The sequence below is a fragment of the Balaenoptera borealis genome, assembly GCF_965194805.1.
Source record: "Balaenoptera borealis genome assembly, chromosome: 4".
NCBI classification, from domain to species: domain Eukaryota; kingdom Metazoa; phylum Chordata; class Mammalia; order Artiodactyla; family Balaenopteridae; genus Balaenoptera; species Balaenoptera borealis.
Genome location: NC_138861.1, coordinates 92,789,672 through 92,811,944, shown reverse-complemented (window position 1 = coordinate 92,811,944; position 22,273 = coordinate 92,789,672). Strand labels below are relative to the sequence as shown.

The 22,273-nt window shown below is 34.5% G+C and overlaps 1 pseudogene across 1 annotated transcript; it reads right to left on the bottom strand.

Annotated features, from left to right (window-relative positions):
- Window positions 1-311: 311 nt before the first annotated feature.
- LOC309627380 (DNA-directed RNA polymerase III subunit RPC4 pseudogene) lies at window positions 312-21,154 on the bottom strand (annotated as a pseudogene). The gene has a single exon. The product of its transcript is annotated as a DNA-directed RNA polymerase III subunit RPC4 pseudogene (transcript).
- Window positions 21,155-22,273: the final 1,119 nt, after the last annotated feature.

Sequence of the window (22,273 nt, the reverse complement as noted above, 5' to 3'; positions counted from 1 at the left end):
CTTTGTCAGAAGAGGAAGATGAGGCTCAGAAAGGTTAGGTAGTTTGTCCAGTCACACAGTTGGTAAGAGACAGAGCTGCGACTGAGTCTCAGACTCAAGTCCCTACTCTCTCTCCGGCGCCGCCTCTCGGGAGGAATGAGGGAGAAAAGGCAGCAGCAGCCATCCTTCCATTTTCTTCCCTGAGAACCAAGACGTTACCAAGAGAAAGAGCCTATCCTTTCCCACAGACCGTCCCCTCTCCACCTGGGGAGGATGCAGTCAGTTGAAGAGCTAAAACATAACTATAAAAATAGGTAGCAGGGGGAGCTTCCCTGGTGGCGCAGTGGTTGAGAATCTGCCTGCCAATGCAGGGGACACGGGTTCGAGCCCTGGTCTGGGAAGATCCCACATGCCGCGGAGCGACTGGGCCCGTGAGCCACAACTACTGAGCCTGCGCGTCTGGAGCCTGTGCTCCGCAACAAGAGAGGCCACGACAGTGAGAGGCCCGCGCACCGCGATGAAGAGTGGCCCCCACTTGCCGCAGCTGGAGAAAGCCCTCGCACAGAAACGAAGACCCAACACAGCCAAAAATAAAATAAATAAAATAATTAAAAAATAAAAAAAAAAAATAATAAAAAAAGCAGGGACAAGACGCCCAGCAGCGAGGGTGTGCGGTTTCGGGGCTGTGGGAAGGTCTTCGCGCCGTTCACAGCTGCTGTGGGAGGGAGCCACGTGGGCCCTGTGGACAAAACGGGGACAGTGGCTGGAGTGGGTGGGCTAAACAGGCCCCTTTTGGGTCGAACAGATTTTAGATCACAACGTCTGGAGCAGGCAGCAGCCGCTGTTTGCACGGTCACCACCATGCTCCGTCTGCTTATTTTACCGGTGTTTGTGATCCAACAGGGATTCAAAATTGGGAGAGCATACAAGTTTGTGCTTTACGTGTCCCAGGACTGTCGTCTCACCCATCCTACTGTCTCCAAGGCCCACAGACAGGACAGCAGCAAAGAGCAGGCTGTCCCCATCGTCACGTCCAGAGTCACCTTGCCCAGGAGCCGCTGCATCTTCCCGGACTTGCGGATGAGCAGCTTGCAGACCTGACCCTCTGTCAGGGTACAAGCACTCTCTACCAGCCTGGCTTCCCGGTCTTTCTCCTGCTTTGTAACCACCCTCCGTCCGCCCTCGCTCTGCGCCTCTGATTTGGTAGGCTCGACGTCCGGAGTGGGCGGCTGGCCGGGAAGCCAGTCTTGCAGCTGCAGGAACAGCAGCTCCTCCTCCTGCGTGAGGCTCAGCTTCCTGAAAGCTCTGCCACGGACATATCCTTCGGGAGGCCGGGGGTCTTCCTGGCTGCTCTGGGAGGAGGCTTCATCTTGCCCTCCTCCTCCTCATCTCGGGGCTCGGGGCTCGTCTTTCACTTTCACAGCAGGCCCCGCCCACTTCCATGTCCTCTTCCTTGAGCCAAGGTTTGACATCTGGTTCTTCATTCTCTTCCTTCAAAAGCCAGCCCGAGTGAGCCAGAAGCAGCTGCACAGGCATATTTCGAGCGTCGTTCCTCAGCCCAGGGTCATCCTCAGCCCAGGGTCATCATCCTTCTCCAGCGTGCCCAGGATCTGTTTTGTTTCTTCATCTGTCTCCCTCCTCTCCTTTTTGACGTTGATGCTGTGAGAGGGCCCCATGTCTGACACATCCACAGTCTTAGCCCAGTTCCCCTTTTTCTTCATCATTTCAGCTGGGTCCTGCTCAAAGATGGAGTGGGACCGGAACACTTCTGGGCGCCCCCGGCCCTGTCCATGGCCCTCTCGCTGTCTGTCTCTATCCCTTTACGCTTTTCCTTCTTGATGGTTACTTCTTCCTTGGGCTCTTCCTTGATCTTACGACTGATATTTGGGGGGAAGGTTTTCTTCTTGAATCCCTGAGGGTGAGGTCCCTGGAGTGGATGGAGGGAAGGCGGCCCGGGGTGAGGGGAGGCACCGGCCTCCACAGGAAAAGACCCCCGTGCCCCAGAGAGGAAGGGTCGGGGCCCTCCCGGAGCGCTGGGCTCGCCTGCGGCGTTTTCTTCATGTTGCCCCAGCGCACCGGGGCTGGAGCTCCACACCACGTGCATCCCGACTTCACCTCCTAGGCGACCTGCAGCCGGGCCTCGGGGCCGGGGCGGAAGTCCACAACACCTTTTTAAACTTAACCTGAGTTAAGTTGAGTATCTTTTCATCTTATTTAAATTAATTAATTAATTAATTAATAATAATAAATTATTTTATTTCTATAATTCTTATTGCTTGCTTATTACTTATCAACATTATTAAAATTAAGAAGAGGTTTTTTAACTTATAAAATATATTCTTTGGAAATACATAATATGCTATTATAATGGGCTCTGTGTGGTTATCTACTGCTACCATAATGTTATGTAACCAACAACCACAAAACCTATATGCTTAAAATAAGCTCTTTTAAGTTCACATGTGTGTGTGTGTTGGCTAGCAGAGCGTCTGGTCTCCAAGGGCCTAGAGATACCCACGTGCACGTCTGTGATTAGCAGCAGTCAACCAGGTGGTTCTGTTTGTACTGGCTGGACTCAATAACGAGGACTAAGCTTTTCCTCACTTGGTGGCTTATTCTTTAGCAGGTTAGCTGGCATTTACTTGTTCTCAAAGTGGAGTCAGAGAAAAAAGAGAACATAGGCACTAAAGGACTCTTGACGTCTTGTTTGGAAATGGAATACTGGCACTTCTTTCATACTCTATTGACCACAGCAAGTCCAAAGCCAGCCCACATTAAAAGATTCAGGAAATAAGGTACAACTCTTTTAAAGTTACAATGTTATGTTATCAAAGGAGTAGTTACAGGGAAGCATATAGGATCTGGGACATTTTTGTAACTAATCAAAATTTTTTTTATTAATTTTGGTAGATATTTTAAAATGTATTAATCTTTGAAGAGAAAAAGTAAACTTGTCTCTGACAATCTTAACAATTTTATGTCTGTATGTCTATTTTATTTCTACCCCTTTTTTTTTTCCTTTCTATAGTTGTTTGGAGGATATTTTATTAATTGTATACTAATTGTAAAGTTTGATGCTTAGCTACTTAATTGGCTGCTATTTTTCTTTTCTTATATATTAGCATATTTAATTCTCATATAATAACAATTTAGCTTCATCTCATAAGTTTTGAGAAGTAATAACTTTTACATATTTAAGTATAAATATTTTCTAATTTCAAGTATGGGTTCTTTCTTATTTGATATAAATTATTTATTAGTGTGTTCTAAATTTTAAAAATACATTTTTAAAAATCTTAACTTTTAGATATTATTTTCTAACATAATAGCATTGTGTTCAGAGAATGTGAACTGAATCATAACATAGATGATTCTAACAAACGTGATGTAGAACTAAGTTAGACAGACACAAAAGAATACATACATATGATTCCATTCATACATAAAGTTCAAAGACAAGCAAAACTATTGCTTATCCTTGGGGAGTATGTAGTGACTAGGTAGGGGCATAAGGGAGCTTTTGAGAATGCTGGTGATATTTTCTTTCTTGATCTAGGTTCTAGTTAAAAGGCTGTTGGTAATTTGTGAAAATTTATCAAGCTGTTTATACTTGTGATTTATGCACATTTTTATGTATTTGTTATACTTCTGTAAAAAGCTGGAAATCTCAGTGAACTTGTTTATAGCAGATTAGACAGAGCTGCAGAGACGATTAGGAGAATAAATATAAATTTAAGGAATTATGAGTTTACAGATTCAAAGAGAGAAAAATTATGAACAAGAGGTTACAAGATACACAGAAGAAAGTGAGAATTCTACAATTACACATATTCCTTTCTAACGTGTCTTTGTCACTCCTCCCATCAAAGCACAGAGTCTAATCCCTCAAGGCTTGAATCTGGTATGGCCCTGGGACATGCTTTGACCAATAGAATGTGGCAAAAGTGACACTGCTTTTATTTTCAAGTCTACTATTTGGAAAAGCTTGCAATCAAGTAGTCCCTAAACTGCAAGCTGCTGCTCGGTGAACTTGTCACACTTCCACAGACTTAGTCAGTAAGGAGACAACCAGACCAAATGGTTTTGCACAGTTTATAACTTCTAGTGTAGCAGGCAGCTTGAACTTCATGCTCTCACTGATCTCTTTTACCTTCCAAGTCCCACAGGGGTGATTCAACATGGGCCTAGGTGAATTCTGAACACACAGCTAATCTGTGTCCAGCTTTGAAACCCCCAATCCCATAAGGTGATGCTAAAAAACTTGCCTAAACTTTGCTCCAAAGGAGACATTGTATTTATTACTTTGGAATATAAGAAAGTCTTCCCTGATAACACAGTACTAGCTTGCTATAACCCCTTATACAAACATTCTTAAATTGTCCATAAATGCCTAGCCATGTAGAAATGTGAGGGATTCATGGAGAATTGTCTCTAAACAGCAACTTCTGAATGCTTCTACAATCATTTAAAAAGGACTAGTCTAGCATCTAGAGGATGAGAGGGCATGTGGAAAATCAGAAGCCATTCCATCTGAGGACTCATAAACAAGTAGAAGGAACTCTCACTTGAATTCAGCTCAAATTGCTGACTCACACATTGTGAGCAAATAATAAACTAAGTTTTGGGATGTTTTGTTACACAACATTAGATAACTGAAACAAAGATGTTGAGTTAAGAATCATGAAAGAAAATATCTCAAAGCATAGCTGGCTACTTTTAAGAATAATCATGGGTTGTTTGGTACAAAATGTTTATCAATAATCTCATTCTTCTAGGACAATTTTTGTAAAGATACTTTATGGAAGCTATTTGGGGAAAAAAATCTATTCCTGTAACTAAAACATTAGCCAGTGGTTCTTTATCATAGGTGGCTAAGTTAAAACTAATGAAACACATTTTTATAGATATCACTATTTTTTTTCAATTTTCTTTCAGTAAGGTTTTGAACCAATGAGAGGTGTTATTAGAATATACATACCTGTGCAAATACTTGTTAATAGTACCTGCATTTGTTTGATGTAGACCTGGTGAGTTCAACTGAGTTTTTCTTTTGGTTTGTGGTAGAATGAAGTGGAATACTTAAATCTTATCATTATGGAGATTGTTCTTTCATTTATTCAACAACCATGCACTGTTCACAGTGAGTGAGTTATGCCAGATGAAAACTGAAGAGCCCACAAGACCCTCCTCTGCCTCTCTGGTCTTGCCTTCATTGTACTTCCCCTCTGTCACAAATGTTAGCCTCCTTACTGTTCTTTAATGACAGAAGTTTGTCCCTTTTTCTTGGAAAAGTGCTTCTTCAATATAACTATACGCCAGGCTTCCTTTCATCTTTCAGTCCTTTGGTCAAATATCAGTCTATCAGCAACTAACTCCTTCAACACACAGTTTAACCTGCATCACTCCCTATTACAAGTTCACATTTTTTCCCACAGCACTATATCACCGTTAACAGACAGTTAAAAAAAAAAAAATAGTTTTCTTTTTTTTTTGTTGGTTTGTTTTTCCTTATTATCTATCTTTTCCCTGAAAACAAGCTTCAAAGAGGCATGGGTTTTTGTTTCGATTACTATAATTTTCTTAGTGCTTGGAACAGTTCCTAATTCATAGCAGGTACATAAAAATGTTTGTTGATTGAATGGATACATGAATTAATAGTGTACAATCAGCCTCTGGTTTCTAAAAAGAATCCCCAACACCGTGGCGGCTTATAATAAAGTTTTATGTATCACATTGGCTAGGGGCTCTGATCCATGTCTCCTCACTCTAGGAGCTGATGGAGCCTCCACCATCAGACACATTGCCTGCCAATGTGGCAAGGAAACAAGGATTAAGCCAACCTCACACTGGTTTTAAACTCTCCCACTGAGAAGTGATAAATAGAAAGTTCAATCACATTTCACTGTCCACAGGTAGGTAGGCTGTAGCTACCATGTTCCAAAAAAGACAGGCTGTGATAATGGCAGAGATGGTATTTGTATAGAGTCGTTAGGGAAGGCCTCTTAGAGAGAATAATATTTGAACTGAGCTCAAATTTCTTCCTAGAGGCCAACAACTAAGGTATTCTAAAACATGATTTAGATCCCAGTTCTATGTTATCTGTCAAAAATTAACAGAGCTATCCTGCTATCCTTACCTCTTCGTGTTACTGCATTAAATGAGATATTTCATAGAGAGCACTTAACACAGTGCCTGGAAATTAGCAAATGCTCAAAAATGCTATCCATTACTAATCATTATCACTGACATTTAAAATCATTTTGAATTAAATGGTAAGTCTTCCTGAAAACAATTAAACAGGAAAGTATATCTAAAGGGAGTAGATCAGTGCTAGGTGGATTTTGTCATAAAGAGGACCATCCAGGCTTGTGGGACGATCTCATAAGAGGTAAGTTTTGAATCATGTTTGGTTGAAACACTGGCTACACACTGATCGGCATGTAAGGTGGGTAATACTCTTGAACTCAGAGCAACGATGGGAGAACATATGAAATATATTGAAGCAAGTGATTTCTCAAACACCAAGCAACTAAGCCCTGACAGAAATACAGGATCAAATTCGTATTCATAATTTATGTTTTATAACCCACCTACTACCAATAGTATCCTGAGGTATTAGTAGAAATATATTGCTCAGTAATAATAGTTAATGCTAGAGACAGAGAAGGTCAACAGAGTATTATCCTTGATTACTTTGAAGCAGATGACAAATTTTAAGAAGATGGTCATGCATGGTCATGTACTATAAGCTGGAATGCTTTGAAAAAGATTAATATGGTAATATCAATACTTGTATAATGCCAAAGCACTGACCACCAAAGAGGAGAAAAAAATCACTGGTATTGGATTACAGGAGGAAAACCCTGTAAAGATAGTTTGGAGGCAACTTTGACGTGATGCATTTACAGTGGAGAAAGGTGACAATGAATTCACACACAAAAACAAATAAATAGAAGTAAAACTCTCTATAACATTCTGTGCCTCCTATATTGTTTTATCCTCAATAATCAAAGTTTAAGATAATTAGGCACGCTAGTTAAACACATAGTACTCATTAACAGAGCAATTACCATAGATTTCCACAGTAAGATAAGACTGTATATCTTAATACATGATTTATTATGCAAGGACACTATGTTCTTTAACTCTTTATTATAACTCATGAGGATTGCTAGAATTTAGCTCATAGAATTACTGGAAAGCCTACTTGAAGTTGTGCTGTACAAAAAAGAGTTAAGAAGGTAGAGGAATAAGATCCAATATGGTTGCTTATAATCATATGATACCAATTAGTGTTTCACTAACACTGATTATTAAGAAGTACAGTGTGACTTGCATTTCCATTTTCACTTAACACGTTTTATCTAGGTGTTTAGTTGTTCATGGGTATGAGAATTTATTTTGCCATTCACCGAGATCTCAGTTGGAGCTCTGATATTCCTGACTTATCAGTGCTTTTTCCACTTCAAGAAAAAAAAAAAAATTACCATTCCTCAAGGCACTAAATTACTTTTAGTATTACAATTTCTAGTCCTTTGTCTCTCCTTGATCCTCTGACATTTTTTTCATGTCTCTTCTTGTAGTGCACTTAAGCAGAGCTATTTTGATTAAATAACTCCCCAGAGGACTGAGATTATAATACAATAGTCTTCCAAATAGGTTATTCTTGAGTACATATTGCCATTATGCAGTACAGATATAACATCAGTATTTCATAAATGCATGTTTCTATGAAATCTGCCAAGTAGATGAATATCTCTTTGATTGTTCCTGACATCATTGAGTTATAAATAATAAAGTGAAGCTCAAATTGTTTATTTGCAATGGAACAGCTCTGAGAAGAATTTCAGCTATCAATGATGTAGTAACCTCTAGAAAAGACAGGAACTTTAAAATTACACTGAACACTATCTGAAATAATTCCCTTAAATTGGGCAATTGCTCAAAATTGCCATAAATCAATTCTCCAAATCCAATAGAATTAAAATGAGTGGTGAGTACATTCTTATTTAATTCACTTTTTTTTTTTTTTTTTAGAGTCAGTCCGCTTCAGTGTTTTGGAGTTAAGATAGCATTAGATGGGTGAAGTTATTACTAATTAGCATGGTTTCAGCAGGGCAGACTTTTCACTACTAGTCAGATTCTTTACTCTTCTGAGAAATTGGTTTGCACTTTTTTAGAACAGCTCCCAGGAAAAGGACTCTTTCTTCTTTATGTCAAATGATCACTATCATTACACACTTGGAAAATTTCAAACATTAAAGTAAAACATGGGACAATTTAATTAAATCTTAAGAATTGGACTTCTTATGTAAAATAAAGCCAAAAATAGAATTTTTATCACTGTGATTAACTATTAATCTCTTCCATCTTTTCACGTAGTTAGCCTTTTAGTAAAGACCATTGTATGTTAAATCTTTAGCACATAGAAGGCCAATGAAACCTGATTCAGTTTTAAAGTTCCCATTTCATACAGCTATCTTACTCCCCTGGCCTCAGAAAAATTTAAAAATTCTTAAAAAAAGTTTTTTGACAGATTAAAAAGTAAGCAAAGCTACAAAGTTTCAGTTATGAAAGATTAGTCCTAGAGATCTAATGGACAATGATGTGACTATATTAACAATATTGTACTGTACCCTTGAAATCTGCTAAGAGGGTAAATCTTTAGATTACCACACACAAAAAATAAGAAAATAGTAACTATGTGAGTTATGAATATGTTAACTAGCAAAATAGTGGTGAATATTTTATAATATATATGCATATCAAATCATCAAGTTGTACACTTAACCATATACAATGTTTAACTGTCAACTATACCTCAATAAATCTAGAAAAAAATTTGAAGTATGCAAAGCTGTAAATCAGTGACAGAGTACAAAAAACATATTTCTTTGAGGAACAAATCACTCAGAAACTATTTTGTAATGTATATTTTCTCAAAGTGCTTCCTTTTGAAAAACGAAAAGTCCACATATTCTTTTTAGCTTATTAATTTGAGCACAATCTGCTTGTTAATTTTGAGAGATTTAATAAACTTTGGTAAGAGGTTAGGAACTTAGATTTGTTTATTTTATATCTTTTTCTTGGGTTAGCGCTAACAACAGAAAACAAAGAGAATGACAACAGAATTGTAGAGCTAGTTGAAGGAAATAAAAACATATTTTCTATTATTTAGCCAATTAAAGCTAGAGTAAAATTTAGAGGTTGATTTTTTTTTGCTATTTTCTTTTACCTAAAACTAACAAGTTAATCATGGTTAGGTATTATCTAGTTTTTTTTTGTATGGAGGGTATACTTTGCTTATTAAATAATGCATTTCCAAACTTTTATCAATTTAGGGAAGAGGAAGGGTGCAAGCACTCTGATTTTCCCACTGAAACATATGCCAAGTACATTTAACTAAAAAAACATTTGAAATGTACACTTTGTTTCTAGAATTTCCTGAGCTGTAACTCCATAGTAACAATGAATAAGATCAATGATAAGGTGGAGAAAGTAGTTGCTTCAAGGATAAAATTCTCTTTTTTTTTTGGAAAAAAATATTTAAAAGAGAAGGCTGCTGTATCCTGATTCATCTCTACTGACAGGACAATACTGAAACCGATTTACTTCACTTTCACCGATCCTTCATCATTTTCCCTGTGATCTCACAGCTATTACAGTCTCTTTTGACATGACCAAACAAGAACACTGAAAAAGAACATTTACTGTATATCTAAATAAATGAAACCAGGGGTAGAAAAAGAAGCACCGTGCCACTTGAGATATTTTTGCTCTCATAAAAGACAGAGGTGCTCATGAGGTCAAGAGCTCTTTTGGTTATAACTTCCAAGCATTCTAGCAATAAGAAAAAAAAGTTCTGTATTTTACTGTACTTCTTAAAATTCTTCTTTTTTTCTTTTTTACTATCCTATTTGTAGCACTCTTGAAAATACAATAGACACAAAAAATCAACTTTCATGTTTCTCTTGGCTGAATATAAAAATTCTGAATATTTTCACAAAATCTCTTATTTTTCATTTTGCTGTCAGCCTTGGTAAAATAAATATTGAAAAATTCTGCACAATAGTATATGTTTCAAGTATATTTTACACTTTTACTTTTATATGAAAATGCTTTATCTTTTTCACTAATTTATTTCATACTATTAATGAAATATGTCAAGATAAACAAGAAAAATGTGTAGAGAATGACATTAAAATTCATATACGTTTGAGATAGTTATCATTTGATATTTCCATTGTCACTGTTAATTGCATGTTACTTTTAATCTTAGGTAAAATTATCTAATAAAATTTTGTTCTTTCTATAAAATATGTAAAAGCATTAATTTTACAGCAGAATTATTTTAATACACTCAAATTGCAATCCCAGGGTGTTTAAAATTGTAGGATATTTATTCCAGAGATGTGACTTCAAGGTTTTTAATCTATTTGGGTTTAAAAAAAACTGTGCCTTCAAATATTACCATGAATATACAAAGTTAAAAGTGAAAATCAAAGTCAGGGATAGAATCTAAAGTTACTTTACCCAAGTATCCTTTGATCTAAATAAATTTGAGGTGAAAATTTCGTTTCTTAGGAAAAAGAGTTCAAGGATGTTCCATGCACTTGAGAATATCATTTTGATACTAATTGTTCGTAGATTGTTTCTTTTTCCCCCTCACTCTTCATCTACTTTCTTTTTTGATTCTGAATATATGGTATGTATTCAATTAAAGCAGAGTTATGTAAAATAATCCACTTTTCAGAAGAACTAATGTTTCATAAATGACTACATTTATAAGTTCCTGTCACACTCAGAATCTTTCCTCATAAGTGCACACTCATAGCATGTAAAACTATTTAGCAAGACGACCAACTATCACAATATTATCATTGTTATTGTCATTATTATAAAACTATTATAATAATATTGCAATATACTTAACAATTAGAAAAATAATCACATCATATATGTCCATATTCTGAGTGAAACAGCTCATTTTTCTGCACATTTCCTTTCAGTCTCTACTCATATGCATGGTTTTCATTGTCACTTCTACTTAATACTTTTGTTTGCATGTTATATTTGACCACAGTCATTTTTTCCCTGGTTTCCAATTCCTACTCCTGGCATACTGATCTTTCAGTATTAAGGCTACTACTGACGAGTATGGCTCTGCTCATTGGGAGAACTCATAACTACCTGGCCAGCCTCAGAGCAGCAGAATTTTTTCCCCCATGTAAGTGACTAATGACATGCTCTACTGCTCTCCAGTTCAGGGTAAATTGTGGCCCACTGATGTTGACGGGTAGCAAAATATGCCACTTTGGTATATTGATTATTTTGAGCTGTAGGCAGTTAAAAACCAGCAAATGCAGGGAGAGTCTTTCTCTGAACTCTCCTTATCTGCCTAAAGACAAATCCTCCAGAAAGAACTCAAGTTGTCTTAAATCCTCTCCTGAGAGTTTCATCAACCAAGAAAGATTGATTTCTCATCAGCTAGAAGTTGATACCACACCCAGACAAACTTTGTCACAAACTATGGTATCTCTCATCTATTCTTCTAAGGGCCCATTCAACTTTCCTAAAAACCATTTTCTCTCCCTCAAGAGACCTACATCCCTCCTCCTCTTTCCAGAATAAGATGGTAATTAAGCCTGAATTCTAAGCCACCTCTTTGAGTTACTCATTTTTCCCTGGGTATTTCCCATGCATACATGAGGTATACATGTTAATAAATGTCTGTTTCTTTTTCTCTTGTTAATCTGTTTTTCATTAGAGGGCTCTTGGCTAAGAAGTCAGACGTTAGAGGGAAAAATATTTTTCCTTCCCTACACTATGTGTAAAATTATTACTCCCCTTGTTCTAATACCCTATATAACCACTGTCTTCTGGCATTATCTTCAAGGAAATACATAAAAAACAAACCTATTTTTCTATTTCTTATAATAATAACAATCTTAAATTGAATTTAAAAATACCATTTACAAAAGCATCAAAACTATGAAATAGTTTATTTACAGATAAATCTGGTAAAATATGTTTTTGAATGTGCATGACCTATATACCAAAAACTACAAACTATTGCTGAGAAAAATTAAAATAAATGGGGAAACAGCTTTTTCATGGGTTGGAAGACTAAGTATTCTTAAGATGTCAATTCTCCTCAGATTTATCTATACATAGAATTCCCAATCAAAATCCCAACAGGCATTTTTGTAGAAATTGAAAAACCAACTCTAAAATTCAGAATCAGCCAAAATACAGAAATTAAAATCTCTAAAATAGCCAAAATGACATTGAAATAAAACAGAGTTGGAGGTTTAACACAATCTAATTTTGACACATATTATAAAGCAACAGTAATCAAGACAGTGTGGTAGTGATGTCAAGATAAATAGATCAATGGAACAGAGTACTCAGAAATAGACCCACACAGGCTTATTTCAAATTTTGTATTTAAACCTTTGACAACTTATTTTTATTAAAGGCAAAATGGTAACTCATTGAGCAAGACTAGTCTTTTCCACAAACAATGCTCAAACATTTGGATAATCGCTTGTAAAAATATGAACTTTAATCCAAATTTCACACTATTACAAAATTAACTCAGTGGATCATAGACCTAGATGTAAAACCTAAAGCTATAAAACTTTTAGGAAAAAACACAGAAGAAAATCTTTGTAATCTTGGATTATGGGAAGATTTCTTAGCCAAGACACCTAAAGCACAATCCATTTTTCAACAACAACAACAAAAAAAAAAAAAAAGAGAGAGAGAAAGACAGAGAGAGAGAAAATAAGAATGTCTGTTCTTTAAAAGACACTGTTAAAAGAGTGAAAAGGCCAACCACTGACTGGGTGAAAATTTTTGCAAAGCATGTATTGGATCAATAAATTTTATCTAAAATATATAAAAAAACTTTTTAATAATCTCAAAAACAAACTCAATAAAAATGGCCAAATATTTAATATTTAATTTAATATTTACACAGAAACCTTACCAAAGGAAAATCTCCTATGTATTGGTTAAAGTTTAATCAAAAGAAGCAGTACACTATATTCTGGGGACTTCAGGTGGTTTTAATTTATGTTTCTGTCATTTAAGTCTAAAATTTTAAATATAATTTTACTTATTTCTTATTGGACTTTATAAAAGAAAGATGAGACAAGTAAATTGGTTTTCAAATAGATAACTTGGTTTAAAAAGAAAAAAGCTGGCTCATTAGTTAATAAGAGCTTACTAAATTTTTAATTCATATAAATATCTGTACTTCTATTAGGCATTTTTGGAGACCATGGTTAGATGGGAAAAATAAAACAAAACAAAACTTGATTTTCTTACAACACTACAATACCATGTTTACATTCGTTTATACAGCTTAATTAAATCTCCCTTAGTTTTATGGCCAACATAAGCACTTTTATGTTGCAGTGGCCAAACATAAAGCAAGATATTTAGCAAAATTACTAAGTGGGGAGTATTTGTTGCTCAAAGCTGGATAGTTGATCAATAGCCTTTTAAATTAAATCTGATTTTTTAAATTGCCATTATTCCCTTTTTTCATCAACTTTGCTTAAATAAATTTTAGTCATTTAGGAACACAAAATGCTGAATGGTTCCCAGTGTCTTATTTAGCACAGATCTTAAGCTTTCAGGAGGGATTTTATTTTCTTATTCCAGATATAATCATGTTGATGCTATTTGTCATGTACCAAAACTGAACAGCTTAGTGTTTTAAAGCCAACCCTTTCTATCAATCGTTCTGAAAGAGCAATGAGATTAACACTACAGGCTTCACATTATTGATTATTCTTAAAGTTATCACTCCAAAAGTTCAATGTGATAACATAACCCTATTTCACCAATCAAAATGTTGAAGAAGAAAGGTTAACACTTTTATCAACTCATCAAACAAATTCTGGCATAGCCAAAGTACATATGTTAATTCAATATATTGTTTTTCAAAATTTCTAATATATTTTGGAATTGGAAAACTATTAAAATTTAAATTGTATTGAGTTTTTTCTTTAGTTCAATTTTATTTACTTTCCTCTCTATAATGTAGTAGTAAGAAAGAGTATCATAATACTACTTTACTTCAATTGGTATAAGATTCAAAATTAATCACAAATTTAAAATTTAAACCTCTAAGCCATGTTCACCCAAAATATTTGATTAGTGGCACGATATCATCCTTTCTCTCTACTACATACATACACTTACACATACAATGCAAAATCTGGAGAACAAACACTCCAGGTATTTTCATTATTATTAATAAAAATTTAATGTTCTGTAACCACATTAATAATGTGTTGTCCACCTTCAATAAAAGAATTATGAAACACAATCCTTTTACACATATATGCAAATTCAAGATTATTCTTCAAACATTTGAATATCAAAAAAAAAACATTTTTGGAAAAAGTTAAAAAGACCAACATAAGTTGCCATCTTATCTTCTAAAATTTTGTGAAGGACATACAAACAAAATATTACTGTTCATTAGTACAACTGCTTGATAAAAGCAATAGAGAGATGTTTGTCAAAGCGTACAAGCTTCCATTTATAAGATGAACAAGTTCTGGGAATCTAATTTACAGCATGGTGACTACAGTTAACAATACTGTGAGAGAGTAGATCTTAAATGCTCTCATCACTCACACAAAAATAATAAGGTAACTATGTGAGGTGGTAGATTTAACTAGCCTTACTGTGGTAATCATTTTGCAATGTATCAAATCATCAGGTTGTACACCTTAAATGTACACAATGTTACATGTCAATTATATCTCAATAAAACTGGGGAAAAAAGGAATAGAGGACTGCTAAACCAAACAAGTGAGAAGACTACAATTTTTTAAAATAAATTGTTTTATTTAAAATTCACCTCATTGTCCTTATTCTCCTTTCTCAGCATACTTAAATAAACAAAACAAAGGAACAAAGTAACAAATATATTGCCATTGATCAGCACAGCTTTTAGACCAGCAAATGAACCATCAAGAACCATACATTTACCCTCCAATCACGACTTACCGAATGCAGTCAAATCCTGATCCAGTCAGATAAGCATTCCGCCCCGTTGCCCTCCTTTTACAGATTCTAAATTGCAAAGGTGTCCATTGTAAAGTTATATTACTGACTCGATTTAATTCAGTTTTCATTGAGTGGTTCTAGTTTCACAGAAGTAAGCACAGTCATCTCTCCCTATCCTTTTCTGCGGTGCTAGATTCCAGGACGCCAGAGGATACCAAAATCCTTGAACGCTCCAGTCGGCCCTTCCTATTCTATCTACAGGTTCCAGATCCGCAGATTCAACCAACCCCGGGTCGTGTAGTATTTTCCGTTCTAGGTTGGTTGAATCTGCGCCTTGGAAACCCGGCAGATTTGAAACCCGTGGATAAGGAGGGCTGACCGTACTCATCTGCATGTTAGACCATCTTTACATATTCTTTACGTGTGTGTTATTTCGCATAGCTGGAGGTAAAAATTACAAAACATGGAAACTCACTCTAACAGTTAAAATATACATTATGCATTACATCATCTTTTCTTTGACTCCATTTCTCATTCTGACTTTTATATTTTTATTACAGTTAAAAACAACACTTCCTTCCTGATTTGCATTTATGAGAACATCCATTGTGAATAGAAGAAATACGTCTGTGACTTTTCTACTTTGGAGCTGGAAGGAACTTTATAAACATTAAATAATTAATTCTCACAACACTCAAGGCAAAGTTTAATATTCTCATTTTATAACCAGGGAAATGAGAACAGAATGCTAAAGTTATTTGCTGAATGCATTAGTTAAAGTGGTTGCCAGGCCTAGGCTGAGCACTTGTAGTGTGAGCCCAGATTTGTAGATGCTATAAATAAACTAGATGTTAGAAGGATTACAGAATATTACTTACAATTAATATGTTAAGAGTTCTTGAAAGGATTATATCTTTTGCTTTGTATAAGCTTCTGAGTAACATGGTCTAACTTTTTGAAGGAATTGCAAAATCAGTAAATTTCGTTAGTAGTGACACAAACCACAGGGTCTTTTCATTTAGTTCAAGCTTCTCGTATTTTTGGCATAAATATGTGATTTTTGAGCTGAATTTTATACTTCACTGAATTCAACATCCCATGACTTGTGTTTTACTTTTCACATTCACAGAAGTAACTTGAGTTACTTGAATACAAGTAATAGAAAACAAAAACAAAAACAAAAACTACCGTGTACCAAAATTTGTCGTTAGAAAGGAACAAATTTCCTTATAAAACTGATCTTCTTTCCACTCAATGTAGCTATGCTTTTGGAGATGGATGGGGGGAACGTTTTAATAATGTGAAACTCATGTCAAAAACAGTTTACTCCATGCTTCTTAAGCAGATGAAAAAGCTACTTTAAATGAGAAGCTAATACAGAGCCTGAAGTTCGGAAAACGTTTCTCATCATTTTCATACCTCACATAGTTGATCGAGGATAGAGATTCCATTAAAAAAAGAGAAAAAAGAAAGGTAACAAAAGGAGCTTAAATTACAGGTGGCCTGGATGCCTGAGTTTTCTCATATAATATCAAAACACTGTTTATTTCCAACTTTTCTCTCTACGCCATAACAGAGGGTGAATGAAATGAAGGAATCTTAGATGTCAGAGAAAATAAAATGTAAACTGAGCTTTTGGACTCCAAACTTTGAAAAAAAAATCAGCTATTTCTCTTCCATTTCTAAATATCCTTCTATTGTTCTGATACATAAGTATATGTCTTTCTGATGATGACTATAGGTATAGTTAGATTATGATAATGAATTAATCTAATTTATGTGCAAAGATTTAAGAACAGGGTTTTTCAGGCATTGTCTTAGCTTTTAAAGCTAAACAAGGACTTTTTTTCTTAAAGAAAATGTGTTTATATTAGTGAAAGCTTTATTTGCTTTATTGCTTTTGCTTCAGATTCAGAACACTTGCTGCCATTTCACTTTAAAGAGTATTTAAGAGGTTTTCTAGAGTTTTTTTTCAGCTGTTGATTTTTTTTTAATCTCTAAACTCCTACCACTTTGTTACAAGAAGATGAATCTTAAAAGTGCAGAGCAATAAAATTTCAAGTTGAAAGAGACAAAGTTTGAAAAGAAATATTTTCTCAAAGGAAGTTTATAATGATTTGCAAGGAAAAACAGCTCAATTTTATCTTGACCTTTGGTTGGACTTCTAGATGATCCTATAGGTGCCTTCAAGTTCAAATATCTTAAAAATCGTATAATACTAACATTATAGCTCTAACATAATTATATTTTTAAAAGTAAAAACCCTTTAAAAATTACTGATATTCACAGTAAAAACTGATATTCTGAACCTTAATTCCAACCAGAAATGTGAGTACAGCAAGAGAATATGTATCATTTTATAATTTTGTAGTATGAAGCCTGTTTTTATTCCTACCTTATGGAATAAACATTCAGTACATGTATGTCTATAATACATATAATTTTAAATTAGATAAGTGGCCAAGTATGGAATGTATAAAAAGAGGCAATCTCACTGTTGGAACTGTGTTTACTCTAAAATAACTAAATAGCAAAGATTCTATTCTGAAATGTTTTCCAAAGGCATAATAATAATTCAATTTGTTATTTTCATAATCACTCCTGAATTAAGAATTCACAGACATATTAAACAATCATATAGGGCACAATTAAGTACTTATCACACAGTAAATAAATTTATCCATTTTGTGTGAAACCACACATCATTTTTATCTAATAAATTTAATCTTATTTAGTACTCAAATATTGTTTTCCAATTCTACCTTAAAAAACTTAATGAGATCTACATTGCATGAAACAAATTAAAATTGCATATACCATGTGTAATTTTAGAGGTGACACAGTTTTCCATGGTGGGGGGAGATGATATTAATTAATTAATCAGCAATTTAAAATTCTTCCCTCTCTACACTACCTCCTAATAATTAACAAACTACATCTTATGGGATACATAGTAATAATGTTTACTAGTGCACAATTTCCAATTCAAAAAAATTTTTACGGAAGTTAATTCGGTAAAATAATTAGTAAAAGCATTTGATTTCCCCTTTGAAATAGATAAACTCAGTAGTTGATTTATTTTAAACTGTCCTAGATAAATTATATTTTATATTCCAATCCCAATGCATTGGCAAAGTTTTCTGGAAGCATTATTTTGAGAAGACTGTGAAACTTACCTTGACTCAATGTAACAGAATAGCATGATAGAAGTGCTATCTTTTCAAAGTAAAAGTAGAAAATTTATGGCATATGAATCATACGTATGCTATTTCAAACTTGAGTCTAGTATATAAATACTGAGTTAATGATTAACAAATGAAGCAAAAATATTCCTCCACATGGCAACTTATTATTTGACTATATGTTATTTGCCATATGGTTTATATATTGAAACTTGCCAAGTAAGAGATTGATGTTTAATAAATAATTTCATGTACTCTGCAGAGTTGCATATCCAGTACTATACTTTAAAATTCTGGTTTCCTGTCGACATTTAATTGCTCAATTCACATGCTTCTCCCTTTAAAAATAACCAGTTTCTAAACTATGGGGGGAGGAGAGGAGATTGAGAATGGAGAAGGACTTTTTATGATCTTTTCCTCACAAAGTAAAAGTACAGTACTCTGGGACACATTGATTATGTATTTATATAGAGATAATATTATGTGAGAGTAAACATAACCTGTTTTTATCCATTTAATTTAGTTATACTCACTCTACATGACTAATCATACGGAAAATTATCTCTTTCAGGGTTGATCTACATGAAATGTAAAAAAAAAAAAAAAAAAAAAAATAGCTTCCTAAGACATATATTAAGTAGACTCCATTAGTGACCTGTCATGAGCTCATGCGCATTAAACCTTTGTAAAATATTTCCAATGTTCTAGGATCTGACAAGACCATTATAAGTTAATTTAGTATGCAAAATTTTTGCAAATACATATAACTTTTATTATTTTCAGGAATTAAAAGTCATTCATAAAAGTGGTTTACATAAAACAACTTTAATTAAGTAATTTATTCATTCCCCTGTGACAGTCTTCACACATGATCAAAGATGCAGGCTGAAGAGGCATCATCATTTTTAATAATTTCAACATATTCTACTAAATTCCAAAAAACTGTTGTAATTAGGAAAGAAATATAAGTCTCTGCCATATAAGTGTTATTGAAATATGTTATTAAAAATGAAGTACACACTTGATGAGTGATGCTGGGTAGCCACATTTCATACTTTAAAACCAAGGCCAACAAAAGATCAAAATACTCAAGGTGTGTAAGCATTGATTACTTTAGACCCCTCGTAAAAGTTGCCTGATTTCACAAAGGCAATAATTGCGGTCACATGGATAAATTAAATGCATGTTGGAGAAAAACCTTTACCAAAGACAACGTTTTTTAAGTAATATCTTTGAATATTAAGTGCTTGTTATTGAAGATTCTAAAGGGAACATATTAGCTCTATAGAATCCAGACAATCTAAATATGTAGGAATTAAGATATAATCATTTTATGGTTGAAGTAGGTTAATGTATAGTTATACAATTAAGCAAATAATTTAGATATCAATGCAAAATCTTCTAGTCTCACGTTACTTGTTCTTAAAGCCAACATCCTTCTACATAAGAATATTTTGGGAAGTGCTGAGAAGACTATTGACTTTATCTGATATATTTTCCCCAAGAGTTTGTCATTACTTTTCTACAGTTTTGTCAGGAGTTATGCCTTTTCGTTATGTATTCTAATATATTTCACCAAGTATTTTTAAAATAATTATATATAAATTCCAGAAAAATATATTGAGTGTGAATGAGTTTGTCAGTTTGATGGTAGAGAATAGAAAGGAAAAACAAAGGCAGTAGATCAGTGTAAACCAAATTAGCAAACTTGATATATCTTGCTGGGGCAAAGCTTGTTACTTGTAGCCTACATTTCCAAATGCTTAAATTTTCACTGCACTTAGCAACTTTGTTTCCATAAAATTGAAGATTGTACTATGTTTCTATGAAATTTACAACTTTCAGTAATGAAAATGCTCCTTAGCATAATAATATTTATAGTCTTTCTCTAAAGCACAGGGTTCAAAACTCCCCCCAGATGATGGAAGATCTTAAATGAATGAAATAATTAGACAAAAGTGATACTACACTGAGGTGATTTTTATGAACGTTCATAAAGACCAGTGACTAAGGCCTTCTACACACAAGGCACTGGACAAAGCTTTTTGTATATATTATCTCTTTTAATTCTCCCCACAGTTATATGACATAGAGAGTTTTATCACCCTTTTCCATATTTGGAGTCTGAGTCAGAAGGACCATTGGCCAAAGTCATACAATTAATAAATTAAAAAGTAGAGCTTTGTATTGGGTTTGCCAAAAAGTTCCTTTGGTTTTTAAGTAAAAATAAAAGACACATTTTTCATTTTCACCAAGAATGTTATTGAACAACGTATTAACCCTTTTGTTCCACTACCTTCTGCCATTTTTCAGGCAACTTCATAATTCCATCTTCTCAAAACTTTTTTTATATTTTTGAGCAAAGAACTGTTCCAGGTGCCTTTTACAGTCTTTCAGGGAATTGAAATTTTTTTCCATTAAGAGAATTTTGTAAAGACCAAAACAAATGGAAATCTCAAAGTGCAATGTCTGGTGAATATGGTGGTTGAATCAGAACTTCCCAGCCAAGCTGTAACAGGTTTTGCCTGGTCATCAAAGAAACATGCAGTCTTGCGTTATTCTGATGGAAGATTAAGCGTTTTCTGTTGACTAATTCTGAGCACCTTTCGTCGACTGCCACTTTCAGTTGGTCTAATTGGGAGCAATACTTGTTAGAGTGAATCCTTTGGTTTTTTGGAAGGAGCTCATAATAGAGGACTCCCTTCCAATCCCACCATATACACAACATCACCTTCTTTGGATGAAGACCAGCCTTTGGTGTGGTTGGTGGTTGTTCATTTTGCTTGTCCCACGATCTGTTCCACATTATTGTATGGTATCCACCTTTCATCACCTGTCACAATTTGTTTTAAAAATGGAACATTTTTGTTACGTTTGAGTAGAGAATTACATGTGGAAATACGGTCAAGAAGGTTTTTTTGGCTTAACTTATGTGGAACCCAAACATCAAAGCGATTCACATAACCAAGAGAGAGAGAACAGAGTTATGGTTGCCAAGGGGGAGGAGGGCAAGGGAGGGTTGGATTGGGAGTTTGGGACTAGCAGATGCAAACTATTATATATAGGATGGATAAACAAGAAGGTCCTATTGTATAGCACAGGGAACTATATTCAATATCCTGTGACAAACCATAATGGAAAAGAATATGAAAAAAAATATGTATGTATAACTGAATCACTTTGCTGTATATCAGAAACTAACACAACATTGTAAGTCAACTATACTTCAATAAAAAAAGAAAAATGAAAAAAAAAAAAGACATGAGTTTTATCTGAGTTCTGAGGGATGAGCATCAGCAACATGAAGAACCATATTTTTCCTATGATAATACCAAATTTTCATATGAAAATATCATGACTGTGTATGAATATCAAAATTGATGAACATTTAGGTTTCTTCCATGTCTTGTCTATTGTAAATAATGCCCCAATGAACATGGGGGTGTAGATATCTTTTCAAATTAGTGTTTTTCTTTTCCTCAGATAAAAACCCAAAAGTGGGATTTCTGAGTCATATGGCAGTTCTGGATTTCATGTTGTGAGGAACTGCCATACTGTTTTCCACAGTGGCTGCACCAATTACATTTCCAAGAAAGAGTGCACAAGGGTTTCCTTTTGTCTACATCCTCTCTTGTCTTTTTGCTTATAGCCATTCTGACTGTGTGAGGTAATATCTCACTGTGGTTTTGATTTGCATTTCTCCACTGATTAGTGATGTCAAGCACCATTTCATGTACTCCTTTCCCATCTGTATGTTTTCTTTGGAAAAATATCTATTCAGATCCTCTACCCATTTTTTAATAGGATTGCTTGTTTTTTTGCTATTGAGTTGGATGATAATAATGCATTTTTCATGTTCTGAAGATTCAAATCAACACACCAAATATAAGCAAAATTATGTTAGATCTAGTACTATATAAAACCAGATACATTTCAATAGTAAAGTAATAAATGTAGGCCAACCTTCAAACTTCCAGAGTTACTGGATCATGTTATTGATCCTTAAAACATTTTGTTTCAGTCAATGTATCTAATTTCACTTTCACTTGTATTGATTAGTAGGATTGTGCATTAGATTAGCC